This window comes from Phocoena sinus, chromosome 17 (genome assembly GCF_008692025.1).
Source record: "Phocoena sinus isolate mPhoSin1 chromosome 17, mPhoSin1.pri, whole genome shotgun sequence".
Classification (NCBI taxonomy): Eukaryota; Metazoa; Chordata; class Mammalia; order Artiodactyla; family Phocoenidae; genus Phocoena; species Phocoena sinus.
In genome coordinates this window covers 16,844,374-16,857,186 of record NC_045779.1, presented here as the reverse complement: position 1 = coordinate 16,857,186, position 12,813 = coordinate 16,844,374, and the positions used below count along the sequence as shown (strand labels likewise).

Genomic DNA, 12,813 nt, shown 5'->3' with positions numbered 1-12,813 from the left:
GGAGGAATATGGTAACCCCCAAATTAAAGATTTAGGCCTTTATCCTAAGAAAAGTGGGAAATCGTTTAAGGGTTTTAGGTAGATCAGTGATGTGACCAGATTTGCCTTTTATCAAAAAAGCAAAGGGCGGGAGTTCCCTGGTGGCGCAGTAGTTAAGAATCCGCCTGCCAGTGCAGGGGACACGGGTTCGAGCCCTGGTCCAGGAAGATCCTATATGCCGTGGAGTAACTAAGCCCATGCACCACAACGACTGAGCCCGCGCACTAGAGCCCATGAGCCACAACTACCGAGCCCACATGCCACAACTACTGAAGCCCGCATGCCTAGAGCCCGTGCTCTGCAATAAGAGAAGCCACCGCAATGAGAAGCCCGTGCACTGAAAGGAAGAGTAGCCCCCTCTCGCCTCACGCAGCAAAGAAGACCCAACGCAGCCAAAAATAAATAAAAAGTAAAATTTTTAAAAAATCACTAAAAAAAAAAAATAGCAAAGGGCAAATGGATTAAGAGGACAGAGGAGAAGCTAATAGTCTGTGTAGTAAGCTTTAGTGGAAGTTGAGACAGAGGTGTTGGTAGTTTGATGATGGTAGAGGAAAGGGCCCTGTCCACCGTGCCTGAATCCCTGAGTTGATAATGTGACCATCACCTGGCTTTCCTAACACACACCTAGGCCTAAACTGGTCTGAACCCCGCTAGTTACTTAACATAGACCTCTTCCTCACTCTAAGTCCCCCCAAACTATAGCATTTGGTCCTATGGGGCTGGATCATCTTAACCTTGCCTGCCCCACCTGCCCCTGCCTGTCTAAATCTCCAAATACGCCCTGTTCTCAGACTAGCATCCCCCTATTTAGCCAGGACTTGCCCCCATGCTCCTTCAATCTAACCTCCTGCCTACCTGGACTGCCATCTGCCATCTGTCTCCACTCACTCTAGATGCCACATGTGCCTACCTAGTTGATCTCCTTTTAGGACCAGCCTGTCCTGACATTACTGAGTGCTCACTGCTAGAAGATAAAAGGAGAGAGTGGAAAAAGAACCAAATAGCTCAAGTCCTGGAGTCTGCAAGAAATAAACTAGGTGATCAGAAGCAGAGCATAAAAGTATCTCTGGGTAACAATGGCGACATAATGGCTCAACTCCCCTAGTTCAGCAAAACCACAGCCTACATGCTGTTCCTCACTCCAGAAGCGCCACCCTCACCTTTTTGTTTTCAGGAGGCTTGCCTCTGCCGATCACCTTTCTTTTCCAAACAGCTCATAAGGAAACACTGATCGTTTGAGCCAGGGCAGACTCACCGTACTTGGCCACTAGAGAGGAAACTGGGGGTTCCTATGGTTGCCTTCAGATAGACTGTAAGCCCAGCAAGGGTAAAGACCAATTCTGTTTAACCTGGTGACCCAGAAGAGTGCTTTACATATGAAAAGTGCTTAATAAATATTTGCTGGGGCTTCCCTGGTGGCGCAGTGGTTGAGAGTCCGCCTGCCGATGTAGGGGACGCGGGTTCGTGCCCCGGTCCGGGAGGATCCCACGTGCCGCGGAGCAGCCGGGCCCGTGAGCCATGGCCGCTGAGCCTGCGCGTCCGGAGCCTGTGCTCCGCAATGGGAGAGGCCACAACAGTGAGAGGCCCGCGTACCAGAAAAAAAAAAAAAAAAAATTGCCAAGTGCGTTATCTTTTAAAAAACTGGCTACAACTTTGAGCCAACTGGACTGTGAGAAAGCAACAAGCCCTCTTAGTGAAAGAACTGCTGCTTTGTCTCAGAAAAGAATATCATGGACTTTTCGGCTCTTCCAGGCAAATCCCCTTGTGGACTTACACACCAAGTCCACTGGCACCTTGGGAAAGGATACAGGGAAAATTTTAGATGAAGAGATGTGAGGAAGAGTCTAGAGCAAGAGGAAGGCCTAGCAAATGGCTGGTATCTGGGCCCCAGAGAGAACCGGGCCGGTGAGCAAACCCCCGTGGTAAGAAGTGGTAAATACATTTCTAAGAGCAGTGACATCTAACATTCAATTAGAATTAGTTTCTTGTCTACGGTATAATTACCATCCTTTATTCCAAAGCACTCAGCCAGAGTCTGTAATCTACAAGAGCCTTATACCAGGGATGATTTAGAGAACGAAGGAAAATGTGTGGCAGTCCCAGAAGCCTGGGTCAAAAGCCAAAGACAGGACAGGAGTGAGATGGGGGAGATGCCATCAATAGCGTGGATGAACTAGTGAGTGAATGCAGTTCAAACCCTTTCCCCCTAGTTTATTCTGGAGGAAGATGACGGTAGCAGGGAACAGGTAATTGTCTACCTAAACTTAGGTTTCAATTTTGTAAGAAAGAGTTGTCACTGAGACGTTCTGGGGATGCTGGGATGACATTTCCCAGTGCCCCCTGCACCCAGGTGAGCCACCTAAGTTGTCATCAGTAGACTATAAGCAGAAGTGTTGTCACATATGAGCCAGGAGGTTTAAGAAGTCAATGTCTTTTCAATGCTCACTGTTGCTCTCCCTCCATTTGACTGTTACGCGGGTGAGAAATATTTATTATGTTTAGCCACTAATAATTTAGTTCATTACAGCAGCTAGCATCAACCTAACTTATTCTGAAATTGACACCTTGAAGTGGGCGCTGCCTTAACAAAAATCTGATTATGTGCTGCTGGCCATTGCCGAGGAAAAAACGACCAGAGACCCGGAACCCTGTTATGCCCTGGCAAAACTGGGATAACTTAGAGGGCAGGTCTACAGCTCTAGAGGAAATGGTTGGAAAGAGCCAGAATGCTAGTATGTGATGGTTGCCCCTCACCGCCTATATCAAGGTATCCCAAGATAATGGATGAACTCATGAAAGAACTGGCTAGTTTGAGAACAGAAATAAGGGCAAACAGCCAAACTCTAGAAATATAAGACTACAAAGCTGGAACAAGCCCCTGCTTCAGGGACCCTAATGGTGAGGAATGACACTGAAAAAGGCTCTGAATAACAAATGTCCATTAAGACTTCCAGTTAGAAAAGGGACTCAGCCTTGTAGCAAAGATCTGATTAATGAAGTTACCTAACCACCCAAGCCTATCATTTCAGATGACCCCAAAATAACCACTTGAGACACAGGTGGTTGAGACATGAGCAAAGAAATGAGGGAGGTTCAAGAATTATCAATAGGAAACAACTTACATGGTAGGCAGTGGTGTAACTGACAGAAAATAGATAAGAAACCTATGAAGATTTTGAGGGAATTGTATTGTCAAAGAAACTAGGAGCCTAATTTCTAGCGAGTATAAAACAACCTTGGGGCTTCCCTGGTGGTGCAGTGGTTGAGAATCCGCCTGCCAATGCAGGGGACACAGGTTCAAACCCTGGTCGAGGAAGATCCCACATGCCTCATAGCAACTAAGCCTGTACGCCACAACTACTGAGCCTGCACTCTAGAGCCCGCAAGCCACAACTACTGAAGCCCGTGTGCCTAGAGGCCGTGCTCCACAGCAAGAGAAGCCACTGCAATGAGAAGCCTGCACACCACAACTAAGAGTAGCCCTAGCTCACCGCAACTAGAGAAAGCCCGTGTGCAGCAATGAAGACCCAACACAGCCAAAAATAAACAAACAAACAAACAAACAACCTCAAGGCATCCAATCTTATACCAGCAAGAAGCTGGCTGGGAAAGTAATATAACTCCCAAGAAGGATATACTTCTCAACACCCATTTTGAATGTGGCCATGGAGAGTAATGGACAAGGAAGGACCTTCCAGAAGGTGACCAGGGCTACAGAGAACAATGAACAAAGGAGTTCTTCCAAGACAGCAAAACCAGAGTCTAATAGAGGAATGCCCCCTACTGCCAGAGCAGGAGGTCTTTAGCAATGTGTAATGGGATTTCTTTCACATTATGGGCCAATGACTGCTTTATGCCTCCCATTCTTTTTTTTTTTTTTTTTTTTTTTTTGCGGTACGCGGGCCTCTCACTGTTGTGGCCTCTCCCGTTGCGGAGCGCAGGCTCCGGACGCGCAGGCTCAGCGGCCACGGCTCACGGGCGAGCCGCTCCGCGGCATGTGGGATCCTCCCGGACCGGGCCACGAACCCGTGTCCCCTGCATCGGCAGGCGGACTCTCAACCACTGCGCCACCAGGGAAGCCCGATGCCTCCCATTCTTCCCTCTTCCAAATGGGAATTTTGAATGCAATTATTCTAAACTCGATCCATCATTGCAGAACAGGAGGCCAGTAACCTGCCTTTTAAGTATAAAGGTTTCTGGACAAGGAGGGGCCATATACAGATTTAATTGGGGAGGAGGGGTTTAGCATTATTACCCACAGAACCTGGACGTTGAAATGGATGCAGCGACCAAGAAGGATTCAGGTAGTCTCCTGGGGCTGAGGTTTTCCTACATGTAGCCACAGAGGCAGAATACGATCCAAATAGCTGTTTAGCAAAACCTGTGCTTCCCCTTTCATGATATAGGAATGTTGCTAGGGAGCTGCTGCCCAGCCAGGGGTTACATATTCCCCTCTATGTATTTAGACAGAGTGATGTGATCATCTCACTAACAGAATGTGAATGGCATCAAGGTGTGTCACCTCTTGGATGTGCCTTCTCTGTGCTCATTCTCTTCCACAGCTGCCAGCTAGATGCAAAGAACTCCAAGTCCCTAGTGTAGACTGAAAGAATCTGGGTCCCCAAATCACTGCATGGAACACACACAATGGACTCTCATATGAGCCAAAAATAATCTTCTACTCTATCAATTACTGCAAAATGGAGGTTTATTACAGAAGCTCAAGTTACCTTAACTAATACAGTGACCTTTGAAGAAGAAAGGCTTCAAGTGTGCTGTGATGGGAGCTGGATGACTGGGAGACACTTTATTTACAACTGCTTGCTACAGAGTATCCAAACCCTTCTCCGCTTCTTCACCATTCCTTTTAAAGTTAAGTCCTGGACCTTATCCTACCTGTAGTCCTCAGCAGTCTCCCAGCTCGTCTCCCAGGCATCAATCTCTTTTCCTCTTATAGTCCCTCTTCCTCATGCTAGCTCAGAGACTGTCCCCCAGTAAAAGTGGACCACATCACTCTATTTAAAACTGCAGTTGACCTCCACTGCCTGTCCTACAGGATAAAATCCAAGGGGCTTTGCAAGGCATACAACACCTTTCACATTTAATCCCCAAGTTCTTCAGTCTTAGCTGTCATCACTTCTCTACAACTGCCAACGTTGAGCCCCAATGAACAGCCAAGCCCTTTTTACGACACTGCTTTGCAAATGCTGTTCCCTCTGCCTAGAATGTTATCCATCTGCCTCCTTTTTAGCCTGGAGGCCGCTGACTCATCTCTTAAAAATTAGCTTAGCTGTCACTTCCACTGTGAAGTCTTGTCTGACACTCCCACGTAGAAAATAAAACGCTGACAGTTATGATCAGAGTAGTCAGCTTTGCATATGGTACCTACTATTACTTTGTTTCTAGTGCTTAGAAATCTAAGGGGTTGAATTTTGTTGCTGCTTATTTTGTTTATTATTTAGTCAGCCTCTAAACTTCCCGTCTGGCTAAAAACTTAAGAGAAGTCTGATTTTTCAAAATAGCCCGATTATGCATTAGAATTACAGTGGCTTCCTTCTGTAGGAGAATATAGCCATAATCAGTGCTGCTGAAGGGGATTAATCCAGTCCTTCTGACGGAGGCTTCTAAAATCGTTAAGTATTTGGAAGGCAAGGCCCAGGAATGCAAGAAACCCTACAACGTGGGTAGAAATTCTGTGTCCTCCATTATTTTTACACTTTCATCATACACATAAGTAAATGAAAAACTTCCTTATTATAATCTGTGACTAGATTCTAACCTTGTTGTACACAAAATATTTTTACATAGGAATGTTCCAGGAATGTAACTGCCATACTGGGAACTTCACCAGGATTTGCTCACCATTTTGGAAAGTCACATCACCCAGTGTAACTGCTCACATTAACTGACTCACTAATACAACACACCCACATCTGTTTGCAACTGTAGCTGTCACACTCAATGAACATATTTACTTTGTTCTTATTTCAAAATGCCAAATATACAAAAGTGTCATTGACATTCAGTTGAATGTTTTCTCTGAAGTCCAAATTCATGCATTTCAAGTAGCAAGCATCTGACTGCTTTATGACACCTTTTACTGTAGTACACCTGAGCGTACACATACTGATATACTTGCAATTTTCATAAGCTGCTTTCCTTTTATTTCTTCTATTACAGATAGAGAATTTATATTGATTTTTGAAATATTACATGTGTAGACAGGTTACACGATCTGTAATATCATTTCAGGAAAGTAAAAGGGATATTACAAAACACTGCTTGAGAAAAAGGGGGCATTGGGTCTGACTGAGTAGAGAATCACAGCTACATGCATCTAGGAATTCAAAGAAATCCTGTTTTTTTTTTACTCTTGGGATGCTTTTGTTAGGCAACTACTCAGCTGAACTGCCATCCTGCTCCACCGATAGCTTTTAAGGCATTTTGTTATGATTTATGTGTCTACATGTGTAGGCTGTGAATGTATGAGGTCTTATTCGTATTTGTGTCCCCAACACCTCGCTTAGGGCTTGACACAGAGAAGCAGCTCAGTAGATACCTTAAGGATGAAATAACAAATGAGAATCCTGAGAGGTATGCAGTCCCTGGCTCTCTCCATAGAACTCTGAATCAATTATTCAACATTTTGCCTGTACCAATATTATAAAGCTTTCTTCATTCTGCCTAATGTCAGAGTCGGTTACGTACAAACTCAATTTTCTCTCCTCCTTGTTGGGCCAGGCAGTAATGTGTTCACCTCTGTATCCTGAAAGAACCCTGCATAGAAGCAGCAGTAAATAAGTAATATTTAAGTCAAATTATTCCCCGGGAATATTGCTATACATAATGGCTGTGTTTTTAGTACTAAGCGTACTGTACTTCAGGTATATTATCGATTCATAGGGTATTTGTGGATTGGTCTGGACACCGAAGCATCCTCTAAAGTACTGTTTCTATAAATGTATTACAAGTTTCAAAAAACCCAAACTTTTAAAATCAACCTTTATGCTCCAAGCCAGTTGTAGGTTGAGAGTTGTCTATAATACAATGCAACTGGGCCTATGAGACCTAACATCTGTGAGAGAAATTAAAATGTCAATCGATCATGAGGCTGCATCTAAAGATTGGATTGGATGGCATCCTGCAGGCAATACTTAGCCAGTTTATCTTCCAAATTTAATGATGGTATTTTTCATATAAACAGAAGCAGTTGATATTTCGAAGGAACTTTACTTTAAATCTTATAAAAACTTTTCTTGATGAAAAACTCAGCTTATGATTTATGTTTTCATGGTTTTATTATAGTTATTTATCACTTAGTGAAATAAATGCACTCTAGACAATATACTAGAAAGTAAACCTGTTGGGCTTCCCTGGTGGCACAGTGGTTAAGAATCCGCCTGCCAATGCAGGGGACATGGGTTCAAGCCCTGATCCGGGAAGATGCCACATGCCTGGAAGCAACTAAGCCCGTGCGCCACAACTAATGAGCCTGCGCTCTAGAGCCCGCGAGACACAACTGCTGAGCCCACGTTCCACAACTACTGAGCCCACGTTCCACAACTACTGAAGCCCACACGCCGAGAGCCCGTGCTCCACAACAAGAGAAGCCACCGCAATGAGAAGCCTGTGCACCATAACAAAGAGTAGCCCACGCTCGCCACAACTAGAGAAAGGCCAAAAATTAATTTATTAATTAATTAATTTTTTAAAATTTATAAATAAATAAAATTTTAAAAATTTAAACAAATAAAGTAAACCTGTTAAGTGACTATATTCCAATTTCCAATATATTGGGGGTACATTTTACAGAAGAAAAAGTGGGGACAGGGGTAAAAGAAAATTATATTGCAAAACGAATAACTTCCTTTCAATATATGAATATTTAATTCTAAAAAATAAATTTAAAATATTTATAATACTATATTCAAAATAATTCACATTTTTTAAAAAAAACTGAAACTGAATATAAAATAAACTACCATAGAAATTGTCCAGTCAGATCATGTGTCTTGCCCAGTGTTAGTCTTTGGTCACTGTAAAGGCAGTATTTCCTAATGCTCTAGCATTCTGATAAAATTCCACCCATCTTTTAAAAATCAGCCTCTAAACTACCTTCTTATTTCAAATTCATAATGAAAGTTTGGGGGGTTTCTCCTATTTAAAATGAAGTCCCTATCTTTGGTCTTTTCCAAGCATTCCCTGTCATAATAACTATGGTAACCCTTAATGGGAGGATATAGCTCCAAATAAATCTAGGAGCTGAAAACATCATTTCTCATTCTGCCAGAGATCACACTTCTTAATGTTTAATATCATAGTGGTTAAGTGAAGCCAGGATGCCTGGGTTCAAGCTTGAATGTATCATTTACTTCCTATGTGACTTTAGACAAGAAAAGTCTCTGTAATTTAACTTTTATGTCTATAAAACAGTATTAGTGATAGCTGCCTCATAGGGTGGTTGTGAGAATGAAAATATTTAGCATTTTTAAAACACTAAAAAGTGGCTGGCTCAACTATGTGTTACAATAATAATAATGAAAATAAATTTATTTTATTGACATAAATAAAATAATAATATAAATGTTATTTATAATAATAATGCTTTAATTTAATTTAAATTTTTAAAAATTTTAGTAAAGGTTATTATTATTATTGTTGTCTTCTAATAATTCCCCAATGCCTAGACTGACAAATTTTCATGAATCTGCCTTAATTAATTATTTATTAAGTATGAAATTGTGAAATGCACGTATGTATGCGAGAGATCCCTGATTTTGAACCATATACACAATTCTTCAATTAGTTATTCAAGTTTTACTCTCTATACTGTAAAAATCCTTGGGGGGCAAGGACTATGTCTTCTATCTCTTTTGTGTTTGCTACATTCTAATCAAGCACTCTTCTTCTTATACATAATGAGTATTAAATGAATTAATGAATAAGTTAGTGAGTGGATACATGGCATTAAATCAGACAGCACAGATAGGTACAATTCAACCTACAGGAACAGGCACTTTTCCCTTAAAGATAATACAGTAGGATTTGGCTTACACAGGCCAAGGAGCACCAAGCCTTACACACTTGACCTTCTGCCAGACAACCTGGAGTTTTGGTGAAGAGTTGGTGGGAATACGTATTTTAGAAGCTCAAGGAGGAAATAAGCAATGAACAAGAATGGACTATAGATCCAAAGTACAAAGATACGTGTAGTATATGACGAAAAATGTGAAGGCTGTGCTGCTTTATAAAGTTTATTTTATCACTTCGGGAGTAACAAGGCTATAAACTCTTACCTTAAAAAATACGCTGAACTTAAAAAATATCACATACAATGCATGTGTATTCTCTACTCCTCTGAAGCCCTTATGAAAATAATAGGCATCAGAGTTTTTTGTAAAATCCACTTGACAAATATAAGCAAACTTCAAGTAATATCACATTCTGAAGAAAATGGGAAGTCTTAACCTTATATATTTACCTTAAAATGTTCATGAGGAGATGTCCTATCAACTTTAATGATGCTTCTTACGACGCTTCTTAGGAATTAGTCTCTCTAAGGGATAGCAAATTTCAAGGAACTAATTACTTCCTTATAATTTATCAAGAAAAAATACATTAGATCGGAATGAAATTATCTTGTAGATTTCCAATTTTTACCAGAAATTTGGTTTACTTTCATAACACACACATATATGTACACATACACATATGTATATGTGTGTATGTTTATAATAATAATGCTTTAATTTTTAAACATTTTAATAAAAGTTATTATTATTACTGTCTTCTAATAATTCCTCAATGCCTAGACTGGGACAAATTTTCATGATCCTCTTCCTGAATCTGCCTTAATTAATTATGTGTCTATATATACTTACTATGTACATACATACACATACACCAGTCTCTCTTTGAACACCATTTCAAAATGCCAGATATAAATTCAAGAAAAAAAATGTTCAATGTGTAAAGAATAGTTTCCACAGATACGCAGGTAGGTATGCAAGAAACCTGGACAGACATGCTTTTTTTTTTTTTTTTTTTTCAGACATGCTTTTAAAGTTGCCAAGAATGTGACTGAAAGCCTACCCTGTCATTTTGTTTCGCTAGCAGTCTCACTTTTGCTACCATACTGGAAATTAGAAGGGCGAGTTCATGTTCACAGTTGCTCCAAGGCATCAACAAGGAAACTTTAAAAGCCAAACAGAAAAGATTGGCTAAGGTAATAATTTTCACTAATCCCATCTGAATATTCAGCAAACACGTATGCCTGGAAAACTGAACTGTGGGATGTGGAGACAAGTGAGACTGGAAATAGTTTCGACAGATGCACGGATTGAGTCTACTTCGAAAAACACAGGAGCAAAAGAAAAGAGAGAAACTAGCATTCTCAAAGTGGCAGGCAATGGAGTTATTTTCTGGAAGCTGTGTGTATATTTGTGTATGAGAGAGATTTGGGAACACTAACACGAGAGGGCAAGGTGCAGGTTAAAAGGAGGAAGAATGCAAAGAGAACTGCCAAGTGATTCACTCCTTTCTCCAAGAGTCTGAGTTGTGCCAGAAAAAAAAAAAAAAGGGAGTACATTAGACACAATTCTATTTGTGATGAACAACTGGTCTGAATCTGACAGCATGAGGGAGAGGAGTACAGTATTTGCTTGGTGGAGGCATATTAACTCTTTTAGGTGAGGAAGTTACTTTTCATTCAGTGGGGGAAAAGGTGTTTATACATTGGGTCCTCCAAATTCTCAGAACTGTAGCCAAACAAGTAAGTAATCACGTAGTTATGCCTCACGTTAAAGACACCACCTCTAGAAGCAATTAAATGCACAGACACATGTACAGTGCACCCAATTACTGAACTGTTTAAGTTCTGATTAATTTAAGAACCAAGAACTCTCGAGTACAGATGTCCGTAGAGCTTATTCATGTATGACAAGTAAGCTTTGTACAACTTTATAGTTACTCACACACACACACACACACACACACACACACACACACCTCTAAAGAGTGAAATAAAGTAAAACTTTATTTTATACCTACATAATTTTTTTAATGATACCCTCTTTTTCAAAATCTTTCCTGTAAGTTATTCAGTACCGACAAGTTAGACTTTAGATTTCTGACTGGAATTTATCTTTCTCTTGTTCTATGAAATGTGATTATCTCGACTGATGTTTTTTGGTAAATAAACCAAGAGACCCCTGTCCCACACAATACTACATATTTAAAAACAATAACAAATCCTGACTTTTCCTTTGAGCTGAGCTTAAAAAATCAGATCTCCAACAAAATTCCAAAACCCATCAATGCAAAAACAGAAATGTGAAATACTATTTAAAATACTGACATTATTGCATAACTTGATTAGAAGGAATGCTGAACCTGCATGAAATGAACCCAGTGTGTATCTGGTGCATCTTAAATTTTCCAGTGTAATCTATCATTATAACACTTGCGCGGTCATAAATGATGTATACATGGCATGTCTTTGCATACTGCACACTGAAAATTTTTATGAATGAATACACAAAAATGCTCATAATTCGAGAAAATGGATGGTAGCATACTAATTTGAAAATGGTCATTAAGCACTGGAAGCAAACGACGAGGCAAATGGTCGGTGTCTTTTGGTGCCATTCAGGGCAGTTGTATTCCCAGGTCCCCTAAGCAGAGTGTGTTGGAAACAGCCATGAAGCTCTTTCCTTAGAGACTCATTCTCTCTCTCAGGAACCCTGTGCTACACAGAACGGAGACCGTGCGCCGCTCGGAGAACAGAATGCATGCACGTCTCTGTGTTCTGAGGACTGTTCATACATCAGAGACATCACACTCCCCGAATCCGGTCCCACAAGTGTGTGCATGTGAGTGTGGCATTTACCAACAAATGAACAGAAGGCAACAAGAGCTCATCTCCTAGAAATAACATCTCCCATCCCTTCCCAGGCAGACTGCTCAGAAGCTTTTCAGGGGCTAACACTTGAGCGCCTTCCCCACGGGGATGGAGTCTTGCATTAATAACCCTCTCAGGGCTAAGTCAGCTTTGTGTGTAAGTCCACTCGGTGCCATATGGCAGTTTGCAATTCCTTTAGCAACTCAAGTCTGGCTAGGCTGCCCGCGATGATTCATTCTTAAAGGAAGACCCCTTCGGGGAGCAGCAATGCCCCCGCCACTTACCTAGCTCCCACCGACCCCGCTCTGCAGGCGGCACGGGCTCGGGCACCACAAAGGGCTGTGGGATTCCCCGCTCCCTCCGGGGCTCCTCTCCCCGCGACGGTGCCCTTCGCCAATGATCTGTCGCTGGAAATCCCCCTCCCCTCCACGGAGAGGAGGGTCTCCCCGGCTGGCTGGAGCTCCTGGCGTGTTTGGTTTTTTTTTTTTTTTTTTTGGTATTTTTTTGGGTTTTTTTTTTTTTCACCCCTCTCTTTACATCCCTGACTCTGGTTCACGGTCTGTAGTAGGAAGGCTCAAAGGAGAGGCGGCGGGAGGAAGCTAAGGCATCCTTAAAAAGAACAATAATCTTCATCGATCTTCACCCCCTTCCCCTCGCGGGCCCCCATCCCCCTGCCGCCGCCGCCGCCGCCCAGACAAGAGAGGGCTGGGATAGAAAAGGAAAAATCGAGCGAGGCTGAGCTCGCAGCGCGGAAGGAGCCGGGAAGGCGAGCCGCGCCAGCCGGGGAGTTGCCGCTCGCTCGGGTTGCCCGCGGTGCGGCGGCGGCGGTGGCCGGCGGGGGCGGAGGGCGGTGGGTGCTTGGTGGGTGTGTGTCT

General features: G+C 42.2%; 1 protein-coding gene across 1 annotated transcript in view; it reads right to left on the bottom strand.

Annotated features, from left to right (window-relative positions):
• KCNB2 (potassium voltage-gated channel subfamily B member 2) overlaps window positions 1–12,320 on the bottom strand; it is a 390,956-nt gene extending 378,636 nt beyond the window's left edge. The window contains exon 1 of the mRNA XM_032610141.1: window positions 12,223–12,320. The gene's annotated coding sequence lies outside the window, so the exon portion shown is untranslated. The remainder of the gene's footprint in view (window positions 1–12,222) is intronic.
• Between the last annotated feature and the right edge of the window lie 493 nt (window positions 12,321–12,813).